The 14,252-nt window shown below is 29.9% G+C and overlaps 1 protein-coding gene across 1 annotated transcript in view; it reads right to left on the bottom strand.

Annotated features, from left to right (window-relative positions):
- Window positions 1-14,252, bottom strand: part of LOC113376188 — a 332,376-nt gene that overhangs the window by 130,717 nt on the left and 187,407 nt on the right. The gene's annotated exons all lie outside the window — the stretch shown is intronic.

The following is a 14,252-nucleotide window of genomic DNA, read 5'->3' as shown; positions in this document are numbered from 1 at the left end:
ATAAAAAACCTAACCTAAAAACCGCACAAATGTCAAAAAAATGATCTTGGATAACAGGGACTTTCTGACCCAGCTTCATAACATACAAGTGACGTTGCAGTTTACGTGTAAAACGCCTGAATGCACAGCAAATTCATGTCATTTTGACAGTATTCACTATGATTCAGTACCATAACGTACGGAAGTTAGAGCGGAACATGGCCTTGCCTTAACATTGATCTGCTGTGTGGCAGAACCGGTCCATTAATCACTAAAATTTTAGATTAAAAATCTAAAGAATGTGAACAAATATTTCTATTCTATTCTATTCTCTACAAAAGGTCTATACTATATTTTAAAGTAATAATGTGATCTGCAAGCATAGTTTTGCATAGTCTGGGATTTTTTAAATTAGTTTTGTGTTGTAAACGTTTAATCAAGTTCTGGCTGGTTTCTGTTATGCGCGTTAAGTACTTTTTAAGACAAAGGTTTGGAAATTATAGTATTCTAAAGTCTCCCCTTATGTGCAGATAAGTGACAATAGATGAGCAAAGACCTTAGTAGGTATTTTTTATTGTGTCTAATACACCCAGATAAAAGACCTAGTCTGGTATGCTCGGATGTTATTTTATATCCGTGATAAATTTGTATTACAATTTTTTTGTTAATTGAAGTTAAAATTAATATGACAATTGTTTGAAATCAGTGCGAAACGGGTATGGAACCTGAAGCCTCTTTAAAATGCTTGACATTATATTTACAACTTTACAATAATTGTAACTAATTGATTAAAATACACGTGCAATATACTAGAATTTGAATAGGCCATTCTGAACGTATTTTAATTCGAAGTTTAATTCACGCGAAGCCTAATCGCATGGTAATTATAAGTACCAAATTACGCACTGCGTTACTCTAAAGCAATTACGTAATTCATTGAAATGAATTTGTATTAGAAGAATTCTATGTATTAAATTTTTTTTTATAATAATTAAATAGCAATCAGAAAATCAACAAATTATATAAGCTATTGTGCTGGTTTTTAGAACTCCAGTAATAGATGTTTATTAAAAAAAAGAAAAAAAACTACGATATAAAAGCAAAATATTTAAGTTAGTATGACGGTACTTAGCCACCAAAATATGTACTAATGGAGAATAGCTCAATTTCAAATGCAGAGCAATGGTTGCATATAGAAATCTACAGTAGTTACTAAAATTATATTTAAATATTCTAGAAAATATTCTCTATTAGTATTAAATAATATTAATTTATTGGAATGAGCAATTCATAATCGGAAAAGTAAAACTGGAAACAAAACGTTTCAATTTCATTACATTGAAGCGAACGAAACTCTTTTTAATTTTCCGTAGGGCAATTTATAGTAATGATAAAAGAAATCGAAAATAAAAAAAATTATATATATTCACGTTTCGAAGGTTACTGGACATTTTGGCATACCTTAGAGAAATGTATGTATATGTGTGTGCATGTGTGAGTGTGTGCATGTGTGAGTGTGTGCGTGTGTGCATGTGTGAGTGTGTGCATGTGAGTGTGTGTGTATGTGTGCACGGATACAAATTTTCGTAAACGATTTCGGGAACACAGTTAAACCCTGTTCAAAAACCATTCGGTTTCTGTTGATAAGGAGATGTTCAGATTAGTTTTTGGCAAAGGCAGGTCCAGCCGTTTCGAAAATACGGCCAAAAATTGTATTTAAGTTTTTGAGATCACGGGGGTCCGATTTGGCTGATTCAAAAAACATTGTACTTATATTGACGAAGTGAACAACTGGTTAAAGTTTTGGGATAAATAAATTGGGATAAATATCAAATTCAAATAATAATATATTAAAAATAAATTAGGATTACTTTTTAATTCTTCAAAGGCGTATTGACTATTTAAGAAAATTTAAATATAACAACCAAAAAGAAACAAAATGATGTATCAAGGTAACTAAATTTTACATTAGTATAAACCACACAAAGATTTCTGTGTTATTTTATACAATAATAATAAGAGATGTTTTCTACTTCAAGCTTAATTGTACATTTAGAATTATAATCGAATGTTAGACGGATTTTTGTGTAATTTTTTTTGAATCTATAAAATATGTGAATCATATTAATCATCATAATAATATTAGTAGGTCATAATCATAAAATCTGAAATAAATTCAACATGGTAATCTTCACGATACTATCAGAAAAAAATTCATATGAAGCCCATATGGTTATCATAAGCATATGGTAATTTTATTAGATGATTTAGTTAAAAATATATCAAGAAAACTTTGTAACAAAATAAAATCATTTTTCTTAAAATTCCTTGAAACACTATTTTCATGTCATACATATTACATATACATATTTGACTGATTTGATTTCTATTGATAAGGATGCTGATTAGTTTTTGGTGAAGGCAAGTCTAGCCGTTTCGAAGATGCCGGCAAAAAGTGCCAAGAACGGTAACACAGATTTTGAGAGAGAACGAAGGTCCGACATTTATTATTTGAAAAAAAAAACAATTTACTTCTATGGATAAGATTAAAAACTGATTATATTTTTTGGTAAGGCAGGTCAGTAAAAAAAAGAATCATTTGGCAGTCAGAAATGATCATTAGACACATGCACATCAAATTATCAGATATTTTATGATTTTAATAATACGTAGGTTAGATATTTATGTCTGACATGGCTCATGTAGAACTTCTTAGCGTCAGACACATATAAAGTGTTAATTTAATCGATATATTAGAAGATATCGTTAACTTATTATTACGATTTACGATTTCTATGTTTAACATATATTTGGTATTGCACGACTTTAGGAAAATATAGCAATATCAAAATCCATCGTCTAAATTGGATTTTTATCAATACTTTCATCATCAAATCTTACACTGCTACCGGCTCAAGTTTATTGCTAGTACAATAAAAATGTATCAAATATCCATGTAAACAATATCTTTCTACGGGAAGAAACCATAAAATGCCTCCTATACTGAATTGTGGCACGATTTCGAGTATATTGGTCCGAACTTCCAACGCCTTCTCATCTGAAAATTGTATGTAAATAATAAATGACACAATCCATTTGATTTGGACAACGCGACCTTGCCCGGTTCTGTTTCCTTCTGCACGTGTGCTTGGAAAGGAGGTCGATTTTCTGGATTCATATAAAGATACGCTTAAAGCTATCAGATGTCAGTTCGAATTATTTAAACCCGATAATGTATCCGAGATATAGACGTTTTTCCAACTAGGAAAGGCGTTTGATTCAGCTCTTATGCGTCACATCTTGTTCGGGGGAAAGAAAGCTTTGCAATCGTTCGAGACCTGGCGAAAGATTTTGAAATATAACTTTAGTTGGTATGATTATGTAAGTTAGAACAGTTATAATTTTCTATCTTTCAAACAGTTATATGAGCTTTTGTGATGGACCTTTTACATACCAACAACGCCTTTTAGATAACTCGATGGTTGCCCTATCTATATTTGATACATTGTTAGAATTATAATCTTCCGAATACTTTAATTTGATACGTGAATATACTTGGCACCGCAATGGTGGAAATTCGGAATCTGTGATTTTTTTTTTCTGCGATACAAAAAAGAAAAATTCAAAAAATAAATTTTGATTTTGATTTTTTTTTCGTAGTATAAAAACGAATAGTTTGCGTCCATAATAAGTACTACGATGCTTTTCAATTTATTTACTTACCCCCAAAACAAACTTAATGAATCAATTAGTCAACAATATTTTGATAATTCATTAAAATTATATATATATATATATATATATATATATATATATATGTTCATAAAAGTATTCAATGTAATTTATTCTTATGTACAGTCTGCATCGAGCATTCGTGCGATACACATCGGTAAATAAATTTACATAATCTGATAAGAGCGAGTGAGTCAGTAAGTGAACAATGGAATCTGGCCAGTACGGCCAGGAAAGTGACGACGATGACAGTGGTCATCATGATTTTGAGGATTGTGAATTGAATCCAGTTGATAACAGAATTACGTCAATAGAAGAGTTTGAATACGAAATGGATGACATTAGTGATTATGAAATAAATGATTTGGATAATAATATTAATGAAACAAAAGTTAGTGAAATTAATTTAGTGAAAAATTGTGAATATAAAAAAAGTAATAAGAAAAATATTAAAAAGGGAGTAATAGATTTTAGAAAGAAAAGAAGATTGTTAAGTAATAAAATATTTGATAAAAATCGCGAAAAGTTAAGTGTGATAAGGAAAAAAGGTGAAATTGAAGTACAAGTTAACAAAACACGTTTAGAGAAAACTAATAATGATGGAATTAATGAAAATGATGTAAATATCGATTGGGCAAGCGAAGTAAATGAAGAAATGGATAGTAATTTAAATAAAAAAACCTATGAAGAGGAGTTTTTATATTATGATGAAAGGAATGAAGGTCCATTTGTTATATATGCAGAATCAAAAGATAAAAATTTGGGTAGACTACATCCAATGGCGTTAGGAAGAATTTTACATACAAAAGTGTCAAGTGTTAGTAATAAGATAAGTAATGTTGCAGCTATAGGTATAAATAAAATAAAAATATGTTTTAATGATTGGAAGAGTGCTAATACAGTGGTAAAACAGAAATTACTGGACGAGTATAATATTAAAACTTATATTCCGAAGCATAAAACTACGAGAATAGGTATTATATTTAATGCAGACCCAGAGATTGAAGAAGATGAAATCATGAGTTGCATTAAAACGGATGTTGAAATTATTAAAGTGAAGTGTATTAAAAATAAAAAGACATATAATAGCAGCTATAAAACACAAAGAGTGAAGATTTGGTTCAGGGGCAGTTATCTTCCAGAAAATGTATTTATTCATTCAGTAGCTTGCGAAGTTCAACCTTTTATTGAAAATGTTATACAGTGCCACAAATGCTGGAGGTTCGGCCATATTCGTCTTCAGTGCCAGGGCAGGCAAAGATGTAGAAAATGTTCGGATGAACATGATGTAAAAGAATGTGTGAGCCAAATAGAAATATGTGCTTTATGCCGAAATAATCATCAAGCGAATGATAGAAATTGTCAAACGTATTTATATAATAAAAAATTAAAGGAGTTGAAAGCATATCAGAATATTTCTATAAGTGAAGCTAAGCAAATATTGCGTAAGAGAACATATGCAGATATAGTACAGACCAAATTTTATAACAGAGATTATCAAAATGTATTTCCTTCATTAATTAAACAATCAGATAATCAATTAAACAGATTTAATAATAACAAGTTTGAAATGTTAAATCATATTAAAGAAAAAGAAGTAGAAATTAATGAAGAAAATATATTGAAAATTAGAAAACCTAAGCACACGACATTAAGAATTGAAGGAAGACAAAAAAGAATAAATGCAGAAGAATACAAGGAAAGGAGAAAGGAAGTAACGAAATACAATAGTGAAGAAAATAACCCAAATAAAAATGAAGATGAAAAAGAAAAAAAAAAGAAGATGAAGCAACAATTCAAAGAAATTTTTAACAAAATAAGGCACAGATTAAGTTTTAAAACAGAGATAAACACAGAGAATATATGGATAGCCCTGGAAGAAGAAATAGAATCATTGTGTACTGAAAAAGCAGTGATGGAAACTAATAAAATAGGCAATGTTATTGAAGATACAGGTACGGAATAATATTTTAAAATATAATAAATTCAACAACAAAAAAATTATGGCAAGTAGAGTTATTATGGAAAAAAATAAAACTAATATTTTAAATATGAAAAAATTTAAAAATAAAAATATTAAAATTATGCAATGGAATGCAAGATCTTTACCGTCAAATAGAGAAAGTTTAGAGAATTTTATTTATGAAGAAAACATTGATGTTATTTTGATATCTGAGACTTGGTTTAAAATAACTCAGGAATACAAGTTTAAAAATTTTATTATAATTAGAGAAGACAGATTAGATGGAAAAGGAGGAACTGCTATATTGATTAATAAAAATATGAAGTTTAAAGAATATAAAATTAATAGGGAATACATTAATATGGATTTGTGTCAAATGTGTGCTGCAGAAATATTATTAGGAAGTAAGAAAATAGTATGTGTATCATTATATGTTTCACCAAAGGCTAATATTTCAGAAGGGCAATGGAATAGTTTACTGAATGGAATTAAAAAACCCTGTATAATTGGAGGAGATTTTAATGTCCATAGTCAAGCTTGGGGTTGTGACTATGAAGATACAAAAGGACGTAGACTACTGGAAGCGATAGAGGAGAACCAACTTTTTATATTAAACGATAATAATAAAGTAATTAGTAATAGAATATGTAAATCAATAGTTGATATTACTATCTGTTCTTCAGACATAGCACATAAAATAGTATGGGATATGTATAACGATGATCTAGGCTCAGATCATTATCCAATAATAATGGAATTAAATGAAAAAAAGATCTTTGATGAAACTACATCTAATAGAAAATGGAGGTGTAGTAAGGCTAATTGGGAGCAATATAGAAAAGAAATTGAAGAGAAAATTGAAACAATTAAGATTTCAAAAAAAGAAATAAATTATGACACATTTGTGGATATTGTTAATGAAGCAGCAATGAAGAGTATCCCAAAAACTGAAGGAATAGTAAAAAAAAGGATAATAAAACAAATTTGGTGGGATGAAGAATGTAACACCTTAATTAAAAAAAGGAGAGAAGCAGAAAAAAAATATAGGAAAAATATGAACTTAGAAAACTATTTACAATGTAATCTTGTTAAAAATGAGGTAAGAGCAAAGTTAAAGCAAAAGAAAAAAGAAAGCTGGGATAACTACATTAAAACTCTGAACCCAAACACACCAACCAAGCAAATATATAGTATGATTAAAAGATTGAAAAATATTGGAGAAGATACTGAAAAAGAAAATAAAAGATGCGACAACAATTGGATAGATATGTTATTGAATAAAATAGCCCCAATGGGAGTAAAGGATAGTTGTATGAGATTGCAATACTTGAAAGATAAAAACTATATCAAAGAAGTCATGAAACCGTTTAATATATGGGAGATGGACGTCGCAATGAATAGGAGAAAAGACACTGCACCAGGAATAGATAATATTCATTACGTTATGTTATCTGAATTACCAAATATAGGTAAGGAAGTGCTATTAAAATTAATCAATAAGTACTGGTTGGATACACAAATAGTTAGAGACTGGAATAAATATAATATAATTCTCTTTAAAAAGACAAATGGAAATGCAGATAATACAGATAATTACAGACCTATATCACTAGCATCGTGTGTTGCTAAAACCAAAGATTTAATGATAAAGAGAAGATTGGAGTGGTTTGTAGAGAAAAATAAAATATTATCTAAAAGTCAATACGGATTCAGAAGAGGGCTGAGTACGAAGGATAATTTATGTAAATTAATGGTTGATATTAATTTGGCATTTTCAAGAAATAATTATGTGGTGGCACTCTTTTGCGATATTAAAGGGGCATATGATAATGTCGTCCCAAGTATAATGTTCCAAGAATTAATTAAAATAGGATTACCATTCCGATTGGTGTCAGCCTTAACATTTAATATATATGAAAGGAATATAATAGTTAAGAAAGATAACAAAATAATTGGTGAAAGAGTAGTGAATAAAGGACTACCACAAGGAGGTATACTTAGCCCATTATTGTATGCTATATATGTAAGAGATATAGATAATATTTGGGTAAGAGGGACGAATATTATACAATATGCCGATGACATACTCATTTATGTAGAACAAAGGGATTTAAATCTAGCGTTTAATATTATGAAGGAAAATATTAAAAAACTTCATGGATGGTTGAGGGATAAAGGCTTGGAACTGTCGGATGAGAAAAGCTCGATAGGGGTATTCACAAGACATAGGTTGAATGATTTACCAACTCATATTAGTACAGAAGAGCATTCAATAGCGGTTAAAAATAGTAATAAATTTTTAGGAGTCAAGTTGGATCAAAAATTGAAATTTAAAGAATGTATACAAGATATTAAAAAGAAAATAGAAAAAAGGATAAACCTATTAAGAGTGGTGAACAAAACATGGTGGGGTGCTCATCCACAAACGAGTTTAGAGCTATATAAAACTTTGATTAGACCAATTTTAGATTATGGTAGCATTGCTTATCACAGTAGTCCACATGTAAAGGTGTTGGATAAAGTACAATATAGATGTATCAGAATATGTATTGGCGCAATGAAATCCACGCCAATAAATGCAATGTTAGTTGAAAGTGGAGAATTACCTCTAAAACTAAGATGGAAATATTTAATCCATAAATATATTTATAAGAAGATATTAAGAAGAGAGCCAAATATTATTAGTGGATTAGAAGAATTGGAAAAATTAATGGAGAATAATAAATTTTGGGATAATAAGCAAAATATTATGGTAGACAGTTTGAATTTCATGAAGAAAACTAATGTTTATAAGATATATGAAAACAACGTTAATCTTAAAAAATTATGGTTTGATGAAGGTAAACAATTTTTTGTCAATATTAATAATGAAGAGACAAATATTATAAACAGTAGAGGATATGAGGAAATCTACACAGATGGCTCTAAAGTAAATAATGAAGTAGGATGTGCCATGATCCATGAGAAGAAAGAATTTCAAAAATTGATAAAACTACCAGATTTTGTTTCAGTATATACTGCGGAATTAGTAGCTATAGGAGAAGCGGTAAAATATATTAAAAACTTGAACATAAGAAGAGCAATTGTATATACCGATTGTAAAAGTTGTGTAGAAAAATTAATAAGCATAAACAAAAAAAATCTTTTTGAGGAAGCAATTTATACAGAAATTCGAAGCGAGTTAGAAAATATAAAATTGATAGGAAATGAGATAAAAATTACGTGGATCAGAGGACATAATGGAATAGAGGGAAATGAAAAGGTGGATAAATTAGCAAAATTAGCAACGAAACAAGGAGAAAAAATGGACATTATGCTGAAAAGTGATGTGGAAAACATAAGTAAAAGAAATGTGGAAGAGGAATGGCAAAAAATTTGGGATGACACGGTAAAGGGAAAAACATATAAGACTATAGAGAATAAAATTAGAAAAAAAACTTGGTTTAAAAGTCTTAAAAATGAAGATAGAAAATTTGTAACTACGTTAAGTAGAATCAGATTAAACCATGGCAATTTTCCAAGTCACTTATATAAAATTGGTATTAGGTCTTCAGCTATCTGTGAATGTGGAGAAGAAGACGGAAATATAGAACATATTATTATGAAATGTAGCAGGTATATAAAACAACGAGAAGAAATGCTGGACAAATATTATGACGACAAAAGTATAATAAAACCAATTGCATGGATTTGCATAATAAGAAATGAAAGAAATTATAAAATATTATATGAATTTATTGTAAAATCTAAATTAGTTATATAATTTTAATTTAGTAATAAGATGTTATGTATTTATTCTTAATGTATATTCATTATGTTTGTATATGACCAAATGTTATATAACGAAGTCAAATATAAAAAAAAAAAAAAAAAAAAAAAAATAAATATTCTTATGTAATGAAATTTATTCTTACTATCCTTATCAGTGACTTTTTTGCTGTCGAATGGTGTAATTAAAGGCTTACCGATCATAAATTCTCACGAATCGAAAAATTCTCAAATTTGCCAATTTAAAAAAAATTGACAATTTTGAAAATGCCCAATTTTTTTGCTAGTTTACTTAAATATAAAACAAAATTTTTTTTTCAAAAAAATTTCCGTGTTTTCAAAAAAATTTCCCTGCTTTTAAATAAATTTCCAAGTTTTCAAAAAAACTTTTGGGAAAAATGTCCCCAAAAAATTTCCCAAGAAATATCCCCAAAAAATATCCCCGAAAAATTTGCCCGAAAATTTCCCCAAAAAATTTCCCCGAACAATTTTTCCAAAAAATATCCCCGGAAATTATTCCTAAAAAATTTCCCCAAAAAAAAATTCCAGAAAATATCCCCGAAAAATTTCCCCGGAAAATTTCCCCAAAAAATATCCCCAAAAAATTTTCCCATAAGATATCCCCGCAAAATATCCCCGCAAAATATCCCCAAAAAATTTCCCCAGAAAATATCCCCAGAAAATATCCCCAGAAAATTTCCCCAAAAAATTTCCCCCGGAAAATATCCCCGGAAAATATCCCCGGAAAATATCCCCGAAAAATATTCCCGAAAAATATTCCCGAAAAATATCCCCGAAAAATATCCCCGAAGAATATCCCCAAAAAATTTCCCCGAAAAATATCCTCGAAAAATATCCCCGAAAAATTTCTCCAACAAATATCCCCGGGAGATATCCCCAAAAAATTTCCCAGGAAAATTTCCCCAAAAAATATTCCCGAAAAATTTCCCCAGAAAATATCCCCAAAAAATTTCCCCAGAAAATTTCGGGGGAAATTTTTTGGGGATATTTTTCGGGGATATTTTTCGGGGATATTTCCTGGGGATATTTTTCGGGAATATTTTTTGGGGAAATTTTCCTGGGAAATTTTTTGGGGATATCTCCCGGGGATATTTGTTGGAGAAATTTTTCGGGGATATTTTTCGAGGATATTTTTCGGGGAAATTTTTTGGGGATATTCTTCGGGGATATTTTTCGGGGATATTTTTCGGGAATATTTTTCGGGAATATTTTTCGGGGATATTTTCCGGGGATATTTTCCGGGGATATTTTCCGGGGGAAATTTTTTGGGGATATTTTCTGGGGATATTTTCTGGGGATATTTTCTGGGGAAATTTTTTGGGGATATTTTTCGGGGATATTTTCTGGGAAAATTTTTTGGGGATATTTTCCGGGAAAATTTTTCGGGGAAATTTTCGGGGGATATTTTTCGAGGAAATTTTCGGGGGATATTTTTCGAGGAAATTTTCCGGGGATATTTCTCGGGGAAATTTTTTGGGAAAATTTTTTGGGGATATTTTTCGAGGATATTTTTCGGGAATATTTTTCGGGAATATTTTTCGGGGATATTTTCCGGGGATATTTTCCGGGGATATTTTCTGAGGATATTTTCTGGGGATATTTTCTGGGGATATTTTCTGGGGAAATTTTTTGGGGATATTTTCTGCGGAAATTTTCCGGGGATATTTTTCGGGAATATTTTTCGGGGATATTTTTCGGGAATATTTTCCGGGAATATTTTCTGGGAATATTTTCTGGGAATATTTTCTGCGGAAATTTTCCGGGGATATTTTTCGGGAATAATTTTCGGGAATATTTTCCGGGGATATTTTCTGGGGATATTTTCTGGGGAAATTTTCTGGGGAAATTTTTTGGGAATTTTTTTTAGGGATATTTTCTGGGGATATTTTCTGGGTATATCTTCTGGGGAAATTTTTTGGGGATATTTTCCGGGGAAATTTTTCGGGGAAATTTTCGGGGGAAATTTTTCGGGGATAATTTTTTTGGGGATAATTTTTTTGAGGATATTTTTCGGGGATATTTCTCGGATATTTTCTGGGGAAATTTTTCGGGAATATTTTCTGGTAAAATTTTCCGGGGATATTTTTTAGGGATATTTTTCCGGGAAATTTTTCGGGGATATTTTTCGGGAATATTTTTCGGGGATATTTTTGGGGATATTTTCTGGGGATATTTTCTGGGGATATTTTCTGGGGATATTTTCTGGGAAAATTTTTTGGGGATATTTTCCGGGGATATTTTGTGGGGATATCTTCTGGGGAAATTTTTCGGGGATATTTTCTGGTGATATTTTTCGGGGATATTTTCTGGGGATATTTTTTGAGGAAATTTTCCTGGGAAATTTTTTGGGGATATTTCCCGGGGATATTTGTTGGAGAAATTTGCGGGGGATATTTTTCGAGGATATTTTTCGGGGAAATTTTTTGGGGATATTTTCCGGGGATATTTTTCGGGGATATTTTCCGGGGATATTTTCTGGGGATATTTTCTGGGGAAATTTTTTGGGGAAATTTTTTGGGGATATCTTATGGGGAATTTTTTTGGGGATATTTTTTGGGGAAATTTTCCGGGTAAATTTTTCGGGGATATTTTCTGGAGATTTTTTTTGGGGAAATTTTTTGGGGATAATTTCCGGGGATATTTTTTGGAAAAAATTTTCGGGGAAATTTTTTGGGGATATTTTCGGGGAAATTTTTCGGGGATATTTTTTGGGGATATTTTTTGGGAAATTTTTTGGGGACATTTTTCCCAAAAGTTTTTTTGAAAACTTGGAAATTTATTTAAAAGCAGGGAAATTTTTTTGAAAACACGGAAATTTTTTGAAAAAAAATTTTTTGTTTTATATTTAAGTAAACTAGCAAAAAAATTGGGCATTTTCAAAATTGTCAATTTTTTTTAAATTGGCAAATTTGAGAATTTTTCGATTCGTGAAAATTTATGATCGGTAAACCTTTAATTACACCATTCGACAGCAAAAAAAGTCACTGATAAGGATAGTAAGAATAAATTTCATTACATAAGAATAAATTACATTGAATACTTTTATGAACATATATATATATATATATATATATATATATATATATATATAAAATTTTAATGAATTATCAAAATATTGTTGACTAATTGATTCATTAAGTCTGTTTTGGGGGTAAGTAAATAAATTGAAAAGCATCGTAGTACTTATTATGGACGCAAACTATTCGTTTTTATACTACGAAAAAAAATGAAAATCAAAATTTATTTTTTGAATTTTTCTTTTTTGTATCGCAGAAAAAAAAATCACAGATTCCGAATTTCCACCATTGCGGTGCCAAGTATATTCACGTATCAAATTAAAGTATTCGGAAGATTATAATTCTAACAATGTATCAAATATAGATAGGGCAACCATCGAGTTATCTAAAAGGCGTTGTTGGTATGTAAAAGGTCCATCACAAAAGCTCATATAACTGTTTGAAAGATAGAAAATTATAACTGTTCTAACTTACATAATCATACCAACTAAAGTTATATTTCAAAATCTTTCGCCAGGTCGAACGATTGCAAAGCTTTCTTTCCCCCGAACAAGATGTGACGCATAAGAGCTGAATCAAACGCCTTTCCTAGTTGGAAAAACGTCTATATCTCGGATACATTATCGGGTTTAAATAATTCGAACTGACATCTGATAGCTTTAAGCGTATCTTTATATGAATCCAGAAAATCGACCTCCTTTCCAAGCACACGTGCAGAAGGAAACAGAACCGGGCAAGGTCGCGTTGTCCAAATCAAATGGATTGTGTCATTTATTATTTACATACAATTTTCAGATGAGAAGGCGTTGGAAGTTCGGACCAATATACTCGAAATCGTGCCACAATTCAGTATAGGAGGCATTTTATGGTTTCTTCCCGTAGAAAGATATTGTTTACATGGATATTTGATACATTTTTATTGTACTAGCAATAAACTTGAGCCGGTAGCAGTGTAAGATTTGATGATGAAAGTATTGAAAAAAATCCAATTTAGACGATGGATTTTGATATTGCTATATTTTCCTAAAGTCGTGCAATACCAAATATATGTTAAACATAGAAATCGTAAATCGTAATAATAAGTTAACGATATCTTCTAATATATCGATTAAATTAACACTTTATATGTGTCTGACGCTAAGAAGTTCTACATGAGCCATGTCAGACATAAATATCTAACCTACGTATTATTAAAATCATAAAATATCTGATAATTTGATGTGCATGTGTCTAATGATCATTTCTGACTGCCAAATGATTCTTTTTTTACTGACCTGCCTTACCAAAAAATATAATCAGTTTTTAATCTTATCCATAGAAGTAAATTGTTTTTTTTTCAAATAATAAATGTCGGACCTTCGTTCTCTCTCAAAATCTGTGTTACCGTTCTTGGCACTTTTTGCCGGCATATTAATATATTGAAGGAAAATGAGTAAAATACTGAAGTATATCTATAGATTTTACATTTACATATCCAGCTAATTTTTTTTTATCAATAAAAAAAATTCCAATAGTTTGCCTCAAAGCCATTTACTAGTTTTAGCATTCGGCTTAGTATTTTTTTTAGATATATTAAAAGTTTTAATATGAGTTAATGACTTTATATTATTGCTAGATTCTAGAAAATAGTTTGTCTCATTTCCTATAAATAAAAAAACTACACATTTGAGAAAATATACATTAAGGCAAATCTATAAGCTGAAAATAAATAAACTAACAACAATATCTTTAAAAAAATCTGAAAATAATGAATGATTGCTGTAGCGTTTGGA

This window comes from Ctenocephalides felis, unplaced genomic scaffold (genome assembly GCF_003426905.1).
Source record: "Ctenocephalides felis isolate EL2017-DRISC unplaced genomic scaffold, ASM342690v1 CF-g0.4_SCAFFOLD_01886, whole genome shotgun sequence".
Lineage (NCBI taxonomy): Eukaryota > Metazoa > Arthropoda > Insecta > Siphonaptera > Pulicidae > Ctenocephalides > Ctenocephalides felis.
The sequence above is the reverse complement of the archived record's forward strand: the minus strand, read 5'-3'. Positions and strand labels throughout refer to the sequence as shown.